Genomic DNA, 14,540 nt, shown 5'->3' on the forward strand with positions numbered 1-14,540 from the left:
CATCTTTATTAATGATTTAGATGAAGTACCAGGAAAGATAATCAGATTCGCAGATTATACAAAACTGGGCAGAATAGCAAACACCCTAGAAGATAGAATGATGATCCAGGGTGAGCTTGATAAACTTCTGAAACCAACAGAATGAAATTCAGTAAGGACAAGTGCCAAGTCCTCCACCTAGGAGAAAGAAACCAAAGGCATCAGTACAAGATGGGGAATACGGGCTCAACAGAACTGAACAAGAAAAAGATCTTGGAGTAATTGTGGACAATAGGCTAAACATGAGCCAACGATGCGATGCCACCGCCAAAAGGGCAAATGCTATTTTGGTATGCATTAACAAAAATATTACTTCCAAATCACGAGAAGTAGTAGTTCCTTTATACTCCTCACTAGTCAGACCTCACCTGGAATACTGTGTCCAGTTCTGGGCACCAAAATTTAAGAAAGATGTAGGTAAATTAGGGTCTAGTGGAGGGCAACAAAAATGATCCAGGGTTTGGAAACACTGTAGTATGAGGAGAGACTGCGAGAACTGGGCATGTTCAGCCTTGAGAAGAGTAGACTGAGTGGGGACATGATATCCCTCTATAAGCACCTCAAAGGCTGTCACAAAGAGGAAGGTCAAGATCTCTTCTTGCTAATGCCAGAATGTAGGACACGGAATAATCAGTTGAAGTTGTGGCAACCCAGATTCAGGCTGGACATCAGGAAAAGCTTCCTTACTGTCAGGTCAATACAACAGTGGAACCAGCTGCCTAGAAAAGTCTCCCACACTGGAGACATTTGAAAAGAACCTGGACAGCCATCTGAGTGGGATGGTGTAACGTGGTGTCCTGCAACAGTGGAGGTTGGACTCGATGGCCTTCATGGTCCCTTCCAACTTTTCTATGATTCTAAGATTGTAATGAAAAATAAACAATGTTTTGGTCTAGATGATGGATTGATTCCAGAGGATCTATATCATGAGTGAAATTATCCTACAAACGAAAGCTCCTTTGGATTTGTGTGTGGTTGGTTGGTTGGTGGTGTTTTGTTTTTTAGATTTGTGTATGTATGTATTTTGACTGCAGACATGTGGAATATATCATTAAAGCGCCACACACATCCCACCTGAACACTCACCCCCCCACACACACACACACACTAAAGTTGTGTGCATACAGACTGCAAGCAGCAAGATGGAATATTGGGCAGATGTATGCAAAAAATAGGAGATCTGCATTTTTCCCCCAATATCTGCCATTATAGGTGGGTGAGCTAGACACAAAATACCTGGTGTTAGTTTAAAACAGGCAAGGAAATGTTCTCTTGACAAAGACATTCAGTATATTCTTAGGGAAACTTTGCAAAAGTTTTCACCATAGAAAAAACTTGGGACATTTTCATTCAGGCAGCCCTAGGTGCTTGAAAACAAAATGACAACTCCAGGACCCCATTCTATTGGTAAGTTAATTGCATTTGCTATGAAAGGAGAAGTGGTCCCCATGTTTTGATGTTCCTTAGGACTGACCACTGGAGGCTTCTGGAAGACTGTAATTATATAATTAGTGTCTTTTTCTTTCTGTGTATTTAATGTTTTAAATATTTGTCAAAGAATTATACAAAAGCAAATCAACATTTAAATAACAATATAAGACACTGCATCCATTTATATTTTACTGACACAGATTTCTGATATATGTTTTTGTTTGTCTTTTATGACACATCCTTTGAAAATCAGTGTTTGCTGTTCAATAAATAATAACTTTAAGCTCTAGACTTTACAACACCATTCAGAATTTGCAAAAAGATTTCCAGTGCTTTGCATATGAACCTATGACTGTGCTGAGCATGTATAAATAAATATATCGATCTATCTATCTACTGGACAAAATGAACAAATGTAACTTTTGGTTTACAGGGAAGTTCCACTTTTTTTTAAAGCTTTCAAAGATAAAATTGTTATTGTCATTTTGACAGTACCAGCATTCACTATTCTATTTCAAAGAGATATGTCATTGATAGAACTGTCTTGCTTTGTTAAATATAGTGAAATATGTAAAATATTCTTTTTTCAATGGGAAGAGCCAAATTATTTGCTAATTCAGATACTAGGATTTTTTTAATTTACCATGAACAGTTTCATGTAAGAGTTTTCTAATTCTCTGAGAATAGTTTTTTTTTATTATTTAAATGCACCATATTGCAAGTTCTATTTTAGGTCTAACCGTATGCTTTTTGTTTCAGACAAAATGTGTGTCTACTGATAAATGGGCAGTTTGTCCATTACTTGTATCCTTGCAAACTATACTTTCTCCAAGAGAGGGCAGTCTACACTCACTTTGGGATTATCCCAAACCACTGAGTGGAATCAGAAACTTGGAATGAGGTGCCATTATGCCAATTACCCCTAACTTTATCAAGTTATGTTGCAGCTGTGGTGATGCAAAATTTATGCCCAAAAATCAGTAGAGAAATTCAGTCCAGATGGAAATCAGTAGCATGTTGTTTGTAGCATGAAGTACAGTACTTTGTAACGAATGAGGCTCCTGGGTTGAGAGACCCTGGCCCAAGTTATACAGGAGAAGTATTCACCCCACTTTAACATTCTGTTGTGTTTCTTGTGGAAAAGAAGTGGATTTAATTTCCATTGCTACCATTTGATGTACAGAATATACTCAGCACAGTGAACTTGTAAAATGTTTTATTGTGGCTCAGAAGTTAAGTTAAAAAAGTAAACTGGCACTTCCTGGTTGCGTAAGTATTCACTGCCTTTGCTGTGACATGTAGTCCTCTCCAGGTTGTACAACAACAGAAGGTGGGAAAATTGCGGGGGGCGGTATGTTGAATAGCCACTTCTGCAAGGCACTGTAACATCCCATTTGGGTTGCCACAATACACAAGAGGCAGGATTAGTTTGGAAGCCTACTTTCAGACTGCAGCAGCTGTATTGCTACTGGAATTTGTCAAATGGAACATTTTAAATTTGCTAGTGTTTTACAAACCACACTTCTAATACCTGACTAGTATTCCATGTCACAGAACATGTCTGTCATAAATGAAAAATGTGCCTGTTTCCTTCTCACACTTCCATCACCATGGTTTATGAGTAGGGGTTAAATTCACCTTGATTTCTTGGGTGTGCCCTGAAAGTGATTCAGATTGGTAGTAGATTTCTTGGGGTAGAAAGAGGTTGGTAGTCTCCTTGTAGAGAGGAAAGTTGATGTAGTTTGATCTAATTTTGCAGCTTGCAGTGTAAGAAGAGTCACAAAGGGTGGATGGGAGGGGACTATACAAAGAAGAAAGCATAAGAGATCACATTATAAAAGGGATGAATCAGAGCAAATGCACTTACATGAACATCATCTTTGTTTCAGTTGGGGATTTGATTATAAGGTAAATTCTTCACAGAAGACTTGGCAATATAATCTGATCCTGCCTAATCTTGGAAGCTAAGCAGGTTGAAATCTGGATGGTGTCTTAAATGCTGTGAACCGCCCAGAGAGCTTCAGCTACAGGTAGTATAGAAATATAGCAGCAGCAGCCACCACCGAGTAAGATTAAACTCCATAGGCAATAGGTTTTGTGGGCTTTCATTATATAGGAGATATTCCCTTAAATGTATTGTTATTAACCTTTATATATCCCCTTAATTGATAAAAATGCCATCAAGAACATACACATCATTTCAAAACAGGTACAGAATCCCAAGGGCCAAATTCCATTTCGGAGCAGTTCATAGGGCACAAATTCATTGGTAGATGGAGACAAAAAACAAAAAGGCTAAATACAATATATATAATGGATGCATTCTAACAACATGATAATCCGCACTCAATGGTTAAGCGTGGGTTGTTGCTGAACCACGGGTTTTTGCTGAACCACGGGTTGTTGCTGAACCACGGGTTCAGAACCATGTCTGAACCTATCCAGGCTAACCATGGTTTAACCACAAACAACTCATGGTTCATAATTCAGGAAGAAACCATGGGTTCTCTTCCTGGGCTGCTCATGGTTACCACACCAGTTTGTTAGTGCAGCTGGATTCAGAGAACATAATAACCTGTGTTTCAACAACACCTATAGTTCAGTGTTTTACACAAGGTAAGGCGTCTTTCAAAAACTTCAAGCCTTTGAGTGTTGATTATCATGTTGACTGAACCTAGCCATTATATTTTCGCTACAAAAGTGTGACAGAGATAGCATTATTAATATTTCTAAGGCAGAAAACATCTGAAATATGCAATTCAGAGATAGCCCTTCTGCTATCCCACACAATCTTTTTGCATACAGCCCTTTTGCAAAAGACAGTCACTAAGATAATCTTTAGTATGTGATCTTCTGTCACTTGCACTCTATTTTTCCCTTCTAGACGCAGGGGTCTGTTTCTGCCATTTGAGAAATGTGTGAACAAATCTCATCAACTCCTGGCATATCCAGTCATTGGCAGAAAGCCATAATATGTAGGTCTCTGCGGAGCATAGTTGTCAAGTTTTCCATCCCATTTTTTTTTCTTTTCTATGGTGGATAACATTGATGTTTATGAAGGATTCCTTACTTTGTGAAAAATTTATGATTGTCATTATAACAGCAACATACATTGTGAAGAAGGGTTATATTCAAGGTACAGTGGACTAGGGGAAAAAAATAACATGAAGAAATACAGGGTCTTACCAACTGGCAGAAACAGCAGCCAGTAGGAGAATCCATGTACTTCTCATATTCAACTGCAGATTTCATCTTACTTACCAAGTGATAGCTCAGGAAAGGAAAAACAGGGTTGTGCAGTGGCTAGAGGAGTTATGAAGTAGTGCTGGTTCAAAACCTCAGTAAAAAGTGCAGGAACTATGTTACAGGAACAGTGAGCTCAGATTTAGGACTATGAAGAGCAATCCTGAAGCTATGTCAGACAAGTTATTCCAGCACTAGCTCACAGACTCAGACTGAGTTTTGATAAAGCACAAGAGTCCTTCTGGGAATTCTAACTCCTCAAGAGTTAGAATTCTCTCTTACACACGCAAAGAAACCAATTGTTTCATTTGCATTGTAACTAATTTTTAACACAGCATTCCCCAAAACACTCCTTATAATTGAGTTCTAGCCAGTTTTCATAAGGTTAGCCAGTGACATCAAAGGTCATGTGGTAACTCAAAGTAGCCATAATCAAAATGAAGAAGGCCATGGTAAAAAGAACCAAATCAACATATTTAGCCATTCAGCAATGGCTATTTTGGTGAGGCTGTGTGTGCTTTTCATTACAAAACACCCACAACTAGGGGGCTGCATGGGTCATCTTTGTTGATCACAGGTTTTGCAGCTTGTGTTCCATTTCTCTTACATGCTATGCAGGAATTTATTGTAAGCTGTCCTGGGAGGCTAGTGGGACATGGGGTAGAAAAGCTTTTAATAAATCTATCTGTCTGTCTGTCTGTCTGTCTGTCTATCTGTTTTATAGTATTTTCAAGAGCTCTTCCCTGAATACACTTAATATTCTTATAGTTTTCCAAAACTGCTTTCCAGCAAAAGTGATCATCAAGCTGATGGAAAACTTCCAAAAGAGACTACAGTTGCACCACAGTGTTTTTGGTATTCTCAGAAACAGAAGTAGAGGGGGTTTTCCTGGCTATTTTCCTCCATTATTCACACCTTTCCCTTTCTTCCTTTTTACGCTGCCCACTGAAAATTAGTCACTCACATTGGTGGTATTTTTTCATTGTATCAGAACACCTGCATTTCCAATGGATTATGCCTAGTAGTGACCACTGGGTAAAGTTAGCCAATAATGTACTGTTTTCGAGCTGCAACAGTGTTCTTTAAGAAAGAAACTAGAGAGCAAATATTAAACTTATTCACAGTAAGTTTTAAAAGGCTATATTGTTCTGTATATTGAGCTGAAAGAAAAGGTTACCAGATCTCACAATCAATATATTCAACATTTAGCCTTTACGTCTCCCAATTAAGCCTTCGGGAAGAGGCACCCGCCACACACAGAACAAGTCTTCTAAGTTTCTTTTCTGCTCCATTGGCCAAGGAGAGTGTATTAAATTTCCCATTAGTACTTTAACAGGAAGTGTTACTTTATATTCTGGTTTACCATTTAGCTGGGGCACAAGACATTTGTTGAGAAGCCTTGCACTTGTTACCGAGGGCGCAGTCAATCCAACCTAGGTTACTTTTAGAAAATATACGTTTTAATTATCTTTATATTCTACTTAAGTAGATATGATCTCTTAGAAGCTTCTGATTCAGGCCAGTCCTTTTAAAAAAAACCTCTTTGTCAAAATGTCCTCATGCTAGTAGTTTTTAAAGAAAAAACACACTGTAAAAGACCCTGATTTCATGACTTGGTAGCAAGGTCATAGTGGTGACAGTCCTTCTAGAAAGCAGTGCCAGGATTGGAAAGGAGGAGGAATGGGTTCCTTCTCCACCTCCTCCAGGAGCCATTTTGCAGATCAGGGTGGAAGGAGGCAAACAGTTTGCAGTATGAACATTTCGTAACCCTGCCCACCTGAGGAACTGTAAACTTAGAAATGCCTTCTTTTATTTATGTATTTAAGCACTTATTGAATTTTTATATCACCCATTAACAGTAAGTTATCTGGGTGGTTTACAAATAATTAAAACTGTGCAATCTAAAAATACAAAACATAAGATTAAATGCAAGTTAACAGAGCACTAGAATAAAGCCAGAAACAGAAAATCTACAAGCAGGGCATGAATGTAACAGCAGCCTCCTCCCAAAGTGCCTAGTGAGTGGCATACATATTGCCTGTACTGAAGTGGACACTAAGTCATTTGATGGTGGAGGTAATTTTTAGCCCTCCTGACTAGTAGCCATTGATAGCCTTCTCCGTGAATCTGTCAAATCCCCCTTTTAAATGATTCAAATTGGTGGCCATAACTACATCTGGTGGTGAATGCCACAGTTTACCAATGCACTGTGTGAAGAATTACTTCACATTTATCATTCTAATCTCCCATCAATTCGCTTAGTAAAATAACTGTTGCTGCCTAGGCACGTAAAAGATAAGTGAGACTTCGTTTTTGCACTTCCTCATGATGGGGCATCTATTCCATGTCTTCTGTTTCCCTGCTTTGTGGCCACTGAAGTGAGAGGAGATTCTGCTATTGACGTGTGGTTGTGGGTTCCCCTCTTGCCTGTTCTTGATATAGAGGGATTTACTTCCTTGTTTGAGGGATGCTGCCTGGACCACAGTAGCTCTTGTACTATGTCAGGATTTCAGACCTGCAAGGAATGAATGTCCAGATCTGAAGGAAACATACAGTCAAGCACTCAACAGTTTATTAACAGAAAGCAGGTATTCCTAAATACAACAGTGCCAAAGGGTAGCCAGTTTAAGACCAACTACAAAGGGACAGAGCATATACAGAGTGTTTTATGGAGTTGGTGTCACACATTGCAGGGAGGAGAATGAGACTTTGAATGGGTGATATATAAGAACAATATAGAATTACAGAAACATCAAGAAATCATTAGGAAAACTTTTAGACACTTCGGGAGCTTGAGAAACAGATTAAAAATAAAGCAATCAAAAGTTACAAAATTTGACAGGTTTCACTGTTTGCTTTTACTGTCTGAGGTAGGAAATTCCATAAAGACAAAGAGTAAACAAGTTTGGTATTTGGATAGCAAGCAGAAAAGCAGGCGGCAGATACTATTGCAAGAGTAGCCATTGCTGGGAGGTGCTAACAAGGGATGTATGCCACATACCAGGCAGTTAGTGAGTTGATACATTTTGTGGATTCAAACTAGTTACATTGTAAATTTCCCCTACTGGCTGTGCTGTGCATTTGAGGAAGCTAGCTGGTGACTCATTCACATATCCTGAGGCTCCATCTTTGTAGATGGAGCCTGAATGGAAAAAACCCATGGATTTTTTTTGGGGGGGGGGCATGTAGAAAGGGAGTCAAATATTTATTTAATTCAAAATATAAAACTATAACTTTTATTAGAACAACTCCAGCAAAAACAACCAGGGCATGGTGGTATGTTTGATGGCCTATAAGGTGAGGATATATGGTTGATCTTCTGTGGCTGGCTCTGACCATGGCAGTACAATTTCCATGCTGGTCTGCAACTGTTTGCTGTTGTCATGGACTCTGGAGTGAAGCTAATGGTTCATTTTGTGCTTTTTGGAAAGGCAACTCCCCTCCCCGTCAATGTTTGCACGATAGGATAGGATCAGATCCATGTTATGCCAATGTGGGAGAATAAGTGTCCCACCAAAATAGAAGTACTTATAGGATTGTCTGGTGTCTGAGTATACTGCAAGTCAGATTCAGACAGTACAGTACCAATGATGAAAAGCTGTTGTCTATCCTAATACAGTTTATGGTATTTCCACTTGTGGTACAATTATTTAACTCTGTCCAGATTTTAAGTGTTTCCTTAGAGGCTTAGACTTTTTCCTAGTGATACCAGTGCTTATAAAAGAAAGTTGGTGCTTTGTATCTTTTCTTGCAGCAGTTCCTCTCCTGATTCAAATCCTTTCCTTTAGGATACACTGGTAGGAGCTTGTGCAAGCCCATTTTCTCTTCATTCAAAACAAACAAGCAAACAAACAACAAACAGTTCAATGGCTCAACTGGCTTAGCATTATGTAAATCCTGGGCATTCATGGGTCCTTGTGCTTTTTTGGACATTTAAAAAAAACATTTAATTTTAATTTACAAACTGGTATATTTCTATATATCTAGGGAAGTTCCTCCAAGCATGTAGCATATTCATTTCTTTATTTTTGGGTGGGCATGTTTTTCTTCATTTACAATAATTCATCATAACTTTCAGGGACAGGACATTTTGGAAGACATTCATTCACAGGTCACCATAAGTCAGAGACTACTTGACAGCACATAACAGCAAGCTTTTTACCCAAGATGAGATGCACTGAACAAAGGGTAAAATATAATAATATTTATTCTTTTTAATAAATAGTGCTATGCTGTTTAAAGCTTACTTTTATATCCATGAAGCAGACATAAAAATATGCTTTGAACAGCATGGTCCAGCTTGTCACATATAGCATTTTGCTCTCACAGTATGGCTTTTTCTGTTGACCTCTTTCCAACTCTTGCTCCTCTCACCTGCTAAAAAGCTGCTTCTGAAAATCAGAGGAGGATTCTATGGGCAGATACTGTTAGAAAAGAAAATTGGCAACTCTTTCCTACAAATAAAAAATATTCTGCCCACGTTCAGGGCTGTTTGGACCTAGCTAAGGTATGCAATGACTGATAGTGGCATTAATTGAGAAATGCTTTTGGTTCAAAAGTGTCCTCCCCCTGTCTGACCATTGGTGACTCTACAAAGGGTTGCTGACAATGTACATGAAGTGCTTTGAATGCTCTTTAGTGCTATAAAATGACTAGTAATTATAGAACATTTATTTGAATTCTGTACCAAGTTATCCTTTTGTTTTTGTTTTTTCCATTGCAACTTCCTTAAAAGCCTGAGTTCTTTTTTTCCCCATGGGTGTACCCATCAGAAAATCAATCTTTCCTTATTTAAGTTTCTTGCCTACAAACAAGGAAACAGCCACCAAACAATGCATGCTTAGTTTTTCCTGACCATTTGTTCTGATTATTTTCAAGTTATGAATTTATTATACCAAGGTTACTTAATGTAGGCATGAGTGTGCCCTTAGCACTCGCCAAGTAAGCCATTCTCTTCCATGTATTTTTAAAAATTGACACATCTTCTTGCTAGCCACAGGGACCCATGTGAAATGGGTTTCTGTTGGTGCAGAAAACTGAGGATTAAATGGAATATATTGGGTCTCAGGCCTCGTCTTTGCTTTCTACTCAGTCTTTTGGGCAGATTACATTTCCTTTGCCTGGTCTCCCTTGGCAGCCATTTTGTGCTAATGCCCAGGACAGTTGCTCAAATTGCCAAATGTGGCAACAGTCCAAAATATCCCCCTACACCTGGATTAGACAGCTGATAAAGAGAGAGAGCAAGAAGGAGAGAGAAAACCTTATAAATGGAAATAGAGTTGTTTCCTATAGTGTTGTGCAAATATCTCAGACATGATAACTTCATTATCTGGCACTTGGCTACTTCTGAAAAGAGGAGCCCTGTCCTCTCTATAACTCACTGAAATACTCAATATATGACATGACTATCAGTTATTATCAGTTACATCAACCCTGCTCCACTTAATTGGTGCAGCTTTGGGGATGGGCAGTATTTTGTAGATGCTGCCAGGGATGGGGTGACCAGTCTGGCTATTGTGGGAAAGAGCATGCTGGATTAGGCTGATCCAGCAAGACTGTTGTTTTTAGTAACAGTTCTGCGTATTTATTCAGAGTATATTCTGAAAGCTTGCTACTTGTGTTCTACAAACAATTTTTGTATATATAGATAAATTTGGTGCAATATCATGTGCATTGTTGGACAAGGCCTAACTTCTAATGTATATTTATCACTTAGGTCTGTAGGTTCTATATCAGTGGTGGGCCTATCATGCATATAAGCACATGCTCAGATCATACTTTGAACAGAATTATAAAATAAGAGAACAAAATATCCTACTTTTCCAGGCTTCACAAACCCCCTTTTCTGTCACATACCATGTTCATAGCATCATTCTTTTATACTCAGTGTTCTCAGGTGTCAAAACTTATGGAATATATGATCCTTTCACTGGGCAATCCCACTATTATTTATCACATATAAGGAATACTTTCTAACCTATGGGGTTTCTTATTACTGTAGCAAAGGCTTACATTTCAAGGCCCAAGACACTGCCTGTCACTATAACTGAGGTAGGTACAATTTTAATAGGTAAAATCATGCAATCACTAGACACAACTGGGCCAGAGAAAAACCATTAATAAACTGTTGAGTGCCTGACTGTATGCTTCCTTTGGATCCAGACATTCATTCTTTGCAGGTCTGAAATCCTGACACATGTAGCTCTTTAATGATCAATGTATGAAAAGGCCACTGAGGACTGGTCAGGTGCACCATCTGGAATGATTAGTTGGCAGCTGGTTATTCTTGCAAATAAATCGTTTAAAAGAAAACGTTCTCCTGTTGTGTATTTTGGGCATACGCGCACCAGGACACAGACCTTTTGGTCAACAACGTTTACTTCCTCAGGTAGACCCTTTTTGCTGCCACCAATTTTCTTAGAAAATTAAATTCTTTACAATAGTTTGGTATAAGAGACTTAGGTGTGAGACAGGCACCACCACTAGAAACAAAATAAAATATTATACCTCTTCCAGGCCCATCTAGAAATATTAAAAGCTATTCTCAATCTCTCTCCCAATTTTAGAATTTGTCACTAAGTTCAAGGCCTTCCCAACTGGTGACATAGTAACTCCCTGTGACATAGTAACAACAGCAGGCCTCACGCCCACACAGATACAGTACAGCCTCACAGAGTTTACACAGAAATTACAGAAAAGTTATGGAGCTGCAAGATTTATATAAGCAGCACTTGTTTAACACCTCAAGTGTGAAATGCCACCTCTGGGGAGGAAGTTCACTGGGCTCCAACTCTGCGGTCCTCTTGGTGCCGGCTGGTCCCTGCTCCAAGGCACTCCTGTTTGGTGATAGGTTTGCTAGATTTTATCGTTCTTGCTTTTGTTGACTATTGCTTTTTAATGCCTTGATTGTTGCTGTTTGTAAATTGTACTCCACTCTAGGAATCCTGACATAGCTGGGCACCATAGAACTTGGGTACACAGCACGGATTGGCACCCTCCTCACAAGGCTTTGAGCCACTCACTCACAGCACAACCCACACCAGAAGGCTGCTGTTGTAAGGCTAAGAGGCAGCAGTGTAATCTGCCTTGAGTTCTTCACAAAAGAAAAAGAAGGCAGGGTGTAAATGCTATGTAATATTTCATCTGTGCCTTCACCAACTGGCTTTAAAATGCAGATTTTAAATAGCAAATATCCTCTACTTGATTTTACATGCTCAGTTTCTTAGCCTTTTTCAATCTAAGCCAAGATAATGTTTTTCTCTATATGAAATGAACTGATAAAGTAATAACTTGCATCATCATCCACCTAACCTTTTCACCAGTTTAGTGAACACCATACAGACACATGATTTGCATTGTCTCTTAAAGATTCAGCAGGAGTGTGCAATAATAAACAACTACTTACACTGAAGCATTGCCACTGGTGCTGAGGCCAATCTCCTCAGCTCACTGTGGTTCATTTAAGCCATGGTGGTTCCAGCATGTGCCAGTGATTGTTGGAAGAGTAAGCAAGTCTCAAATAACCCATGGTCTGTCATAGGATTATTTCAGGACTCTTTCTACCTCCAACAATCCCTGCTGCTTGGGTTGAGGTGACATGGCAAACCGTGAATACTCAAAATGGCCACTGGCACATGCAACTCTTTGTGGGCTGTGGTGATTGTATGAATCTGAAATTATAGGCTGATTTGTAATTTTAGAATTACAAAAATATATCTATGCTATGTGCAAAAAAAGAAAAAAATCAACTACAATTTCTTATTTTGTAGTCTTGCACTTATTCTTTTTTAACAGAAGTACATGCTGGTAAAAAAAAAACAGCCCACATAAGAGAGACACAGGAATCTTAGTTAGACCCTTGTTATAAATTTTGTGTTGCGCTTGTTTGAAATAGGACATTTAAATACGTTTCGAGGACCAGACTGTAATATTACACAATGCCCCTTTTCAGTTTTCCACCTTGGATTCCCAGGCATACTTTATTTGGCTTGTTAATTGCTTTTCCTCTCCCTCTCTCTTGCTGTCTCTCATCCAATTCAAATGCATACATGCTTATAGCTAGTACATTCCTTGTATCAAATACACCATTATCTACTGTCCCCTCCATAAAGGGTCATTTCAAGGTTACAAGGTAACTGAATACACACATGAGAATTCTCACTTGAACTCAACATGTTGTTCAGTGTCAGACTTAGTCTGGATTGTAGCATCTGGTTGCATTTCAACAGATGGTGTGCTGATAAGCTTCTGCCTCTGAGCACTTGTTTGCTGATGTTTTAAATGAAAAATCACATAGAAATGCCTCAAATAAGGCAAAACGAATCCCAGTAGACCAGTAAACTACAATTAACCAGTTTAGAATCAACGAATAATCACTGCTTTCCAAAATCAATGACTGCATCATTTCAACCCAAGGAAAGACTTCAATGCTTGCCCTGGGTTTCATTTTCTACACAAGCTGGAATACCTGACTACCCCCAGGACGTTGAGGCATGCTGGATTGCTTTGGTGGGAAAGTGGAGGTGGCTCTGGCTCTGCTCCCACATTTTCCCATCAGCACACTTTCCTCCGGTGCAAGGCCTGGAGGAGAGCACTGAGAATGGTTCGGGGAGGATCTTCCTCCCATCCACACTGCAGCTACTGAAAAAGAGCCACAGGCTTGGCTCAGCTTCTCTCCATACACTGCCTGTTGCACATTTGCCTGACCCACCCACCCACCCTTCGAGCACAGAGTCATTGCGGTGGACATCTTTCAGCCACAATTTTACCTGGCAAATCTGATAGGCCTGCCTTTCCCACAGCAATGCAATTTGGGCAGGCAGAATTGTTACAAAAATGTGGGAAATGCATTGGGCTAGATCCAAATCAGACGGATGGGGATACATGTCTTCTCTAACAAGGATGGGGGTGATTCCTAGGGATGGGGCTATGGGGCTGTAGCCTAGTTTAGGGGCTTCCCTGGGGAGCAGGGAACCATGCAAATGATGTATGTTGCAGCAGGATTTATACATGCTTTGGTAAACCTCCCCTTCTTATTGGTCCACTCTGCACATGGACTGAGGTACAGATTAGACAACAGGTGAATTGCCCAAATAAGGGATCCTTCTATGTGCCATGTCAAACTTAATCTTGACCAATAAAGCTGTGGTCAAGTTAAAATCCAGTACTGTCTCTGTATATTGTATGGTTGACTATCCTGAAATGTCCACCCAGTTGGGTGCTCCTCATGCAAAAGATGCTTAGCCTTTTATGAGTTTCCATTTTGTTGAACATGTTGTCAAGAAGGTATGCCATTGTACCAGATGAAAGAGGGGAAAATAGGTTATGGCTATGAGATGTAGCAGTATTTGAATTGATAGTTGAATCATTGTTTGCTCTGAAGAAATAACTGGAGAGAGTGATTCAAAAGGCTTCCCTCCTACCATCTTATGGGAGCAGGAGAATGAGGAAGCAGGGCCCCTTTGGTTTCATTAGAATGGACTTTCATCTACCCACTAGCAATGCCCAATAGCAGCCTTCATGTTTTATTCTGTGTTTGGCATAATTTACAGTCTTTGCAATAGGGAAGACATACCTGTTTCAGTGTTCCAGATCCATTGCTATATGCAGATTTTCAAGTTGCTGCCAACACCAGCAGTTGCTTTCCCAGCAGCTCTTTGGACTTACTGCTCCTTCCCACCATTGCAACCTGCTCCTCCACCCACTGCTTGTTCTAACCAAGTCATGGGAATGGCAGTAACAGGAAGGATGAGCAGGAGCAGAATGAGCAGGAGATGCCATTGCCTACTTGCTCGCTGGCTGTTGGGCAAACAAGTGGCAGCATTTAT

This window comes from Varanus komodoensis, unplaced genomic scaffold, assembly GCF_004798865.1.
Source record: "Varanus komodoensis strain SLA01 unplaced genomic scaffold, ASM479886v1 scaffold9, whole genome shotgun sequence".
NCBI lineage: Eukaryota > Metazoa > Chordata > Lepidosauria > Squamata > Varanidae > Varanus > Varanus komodoensis.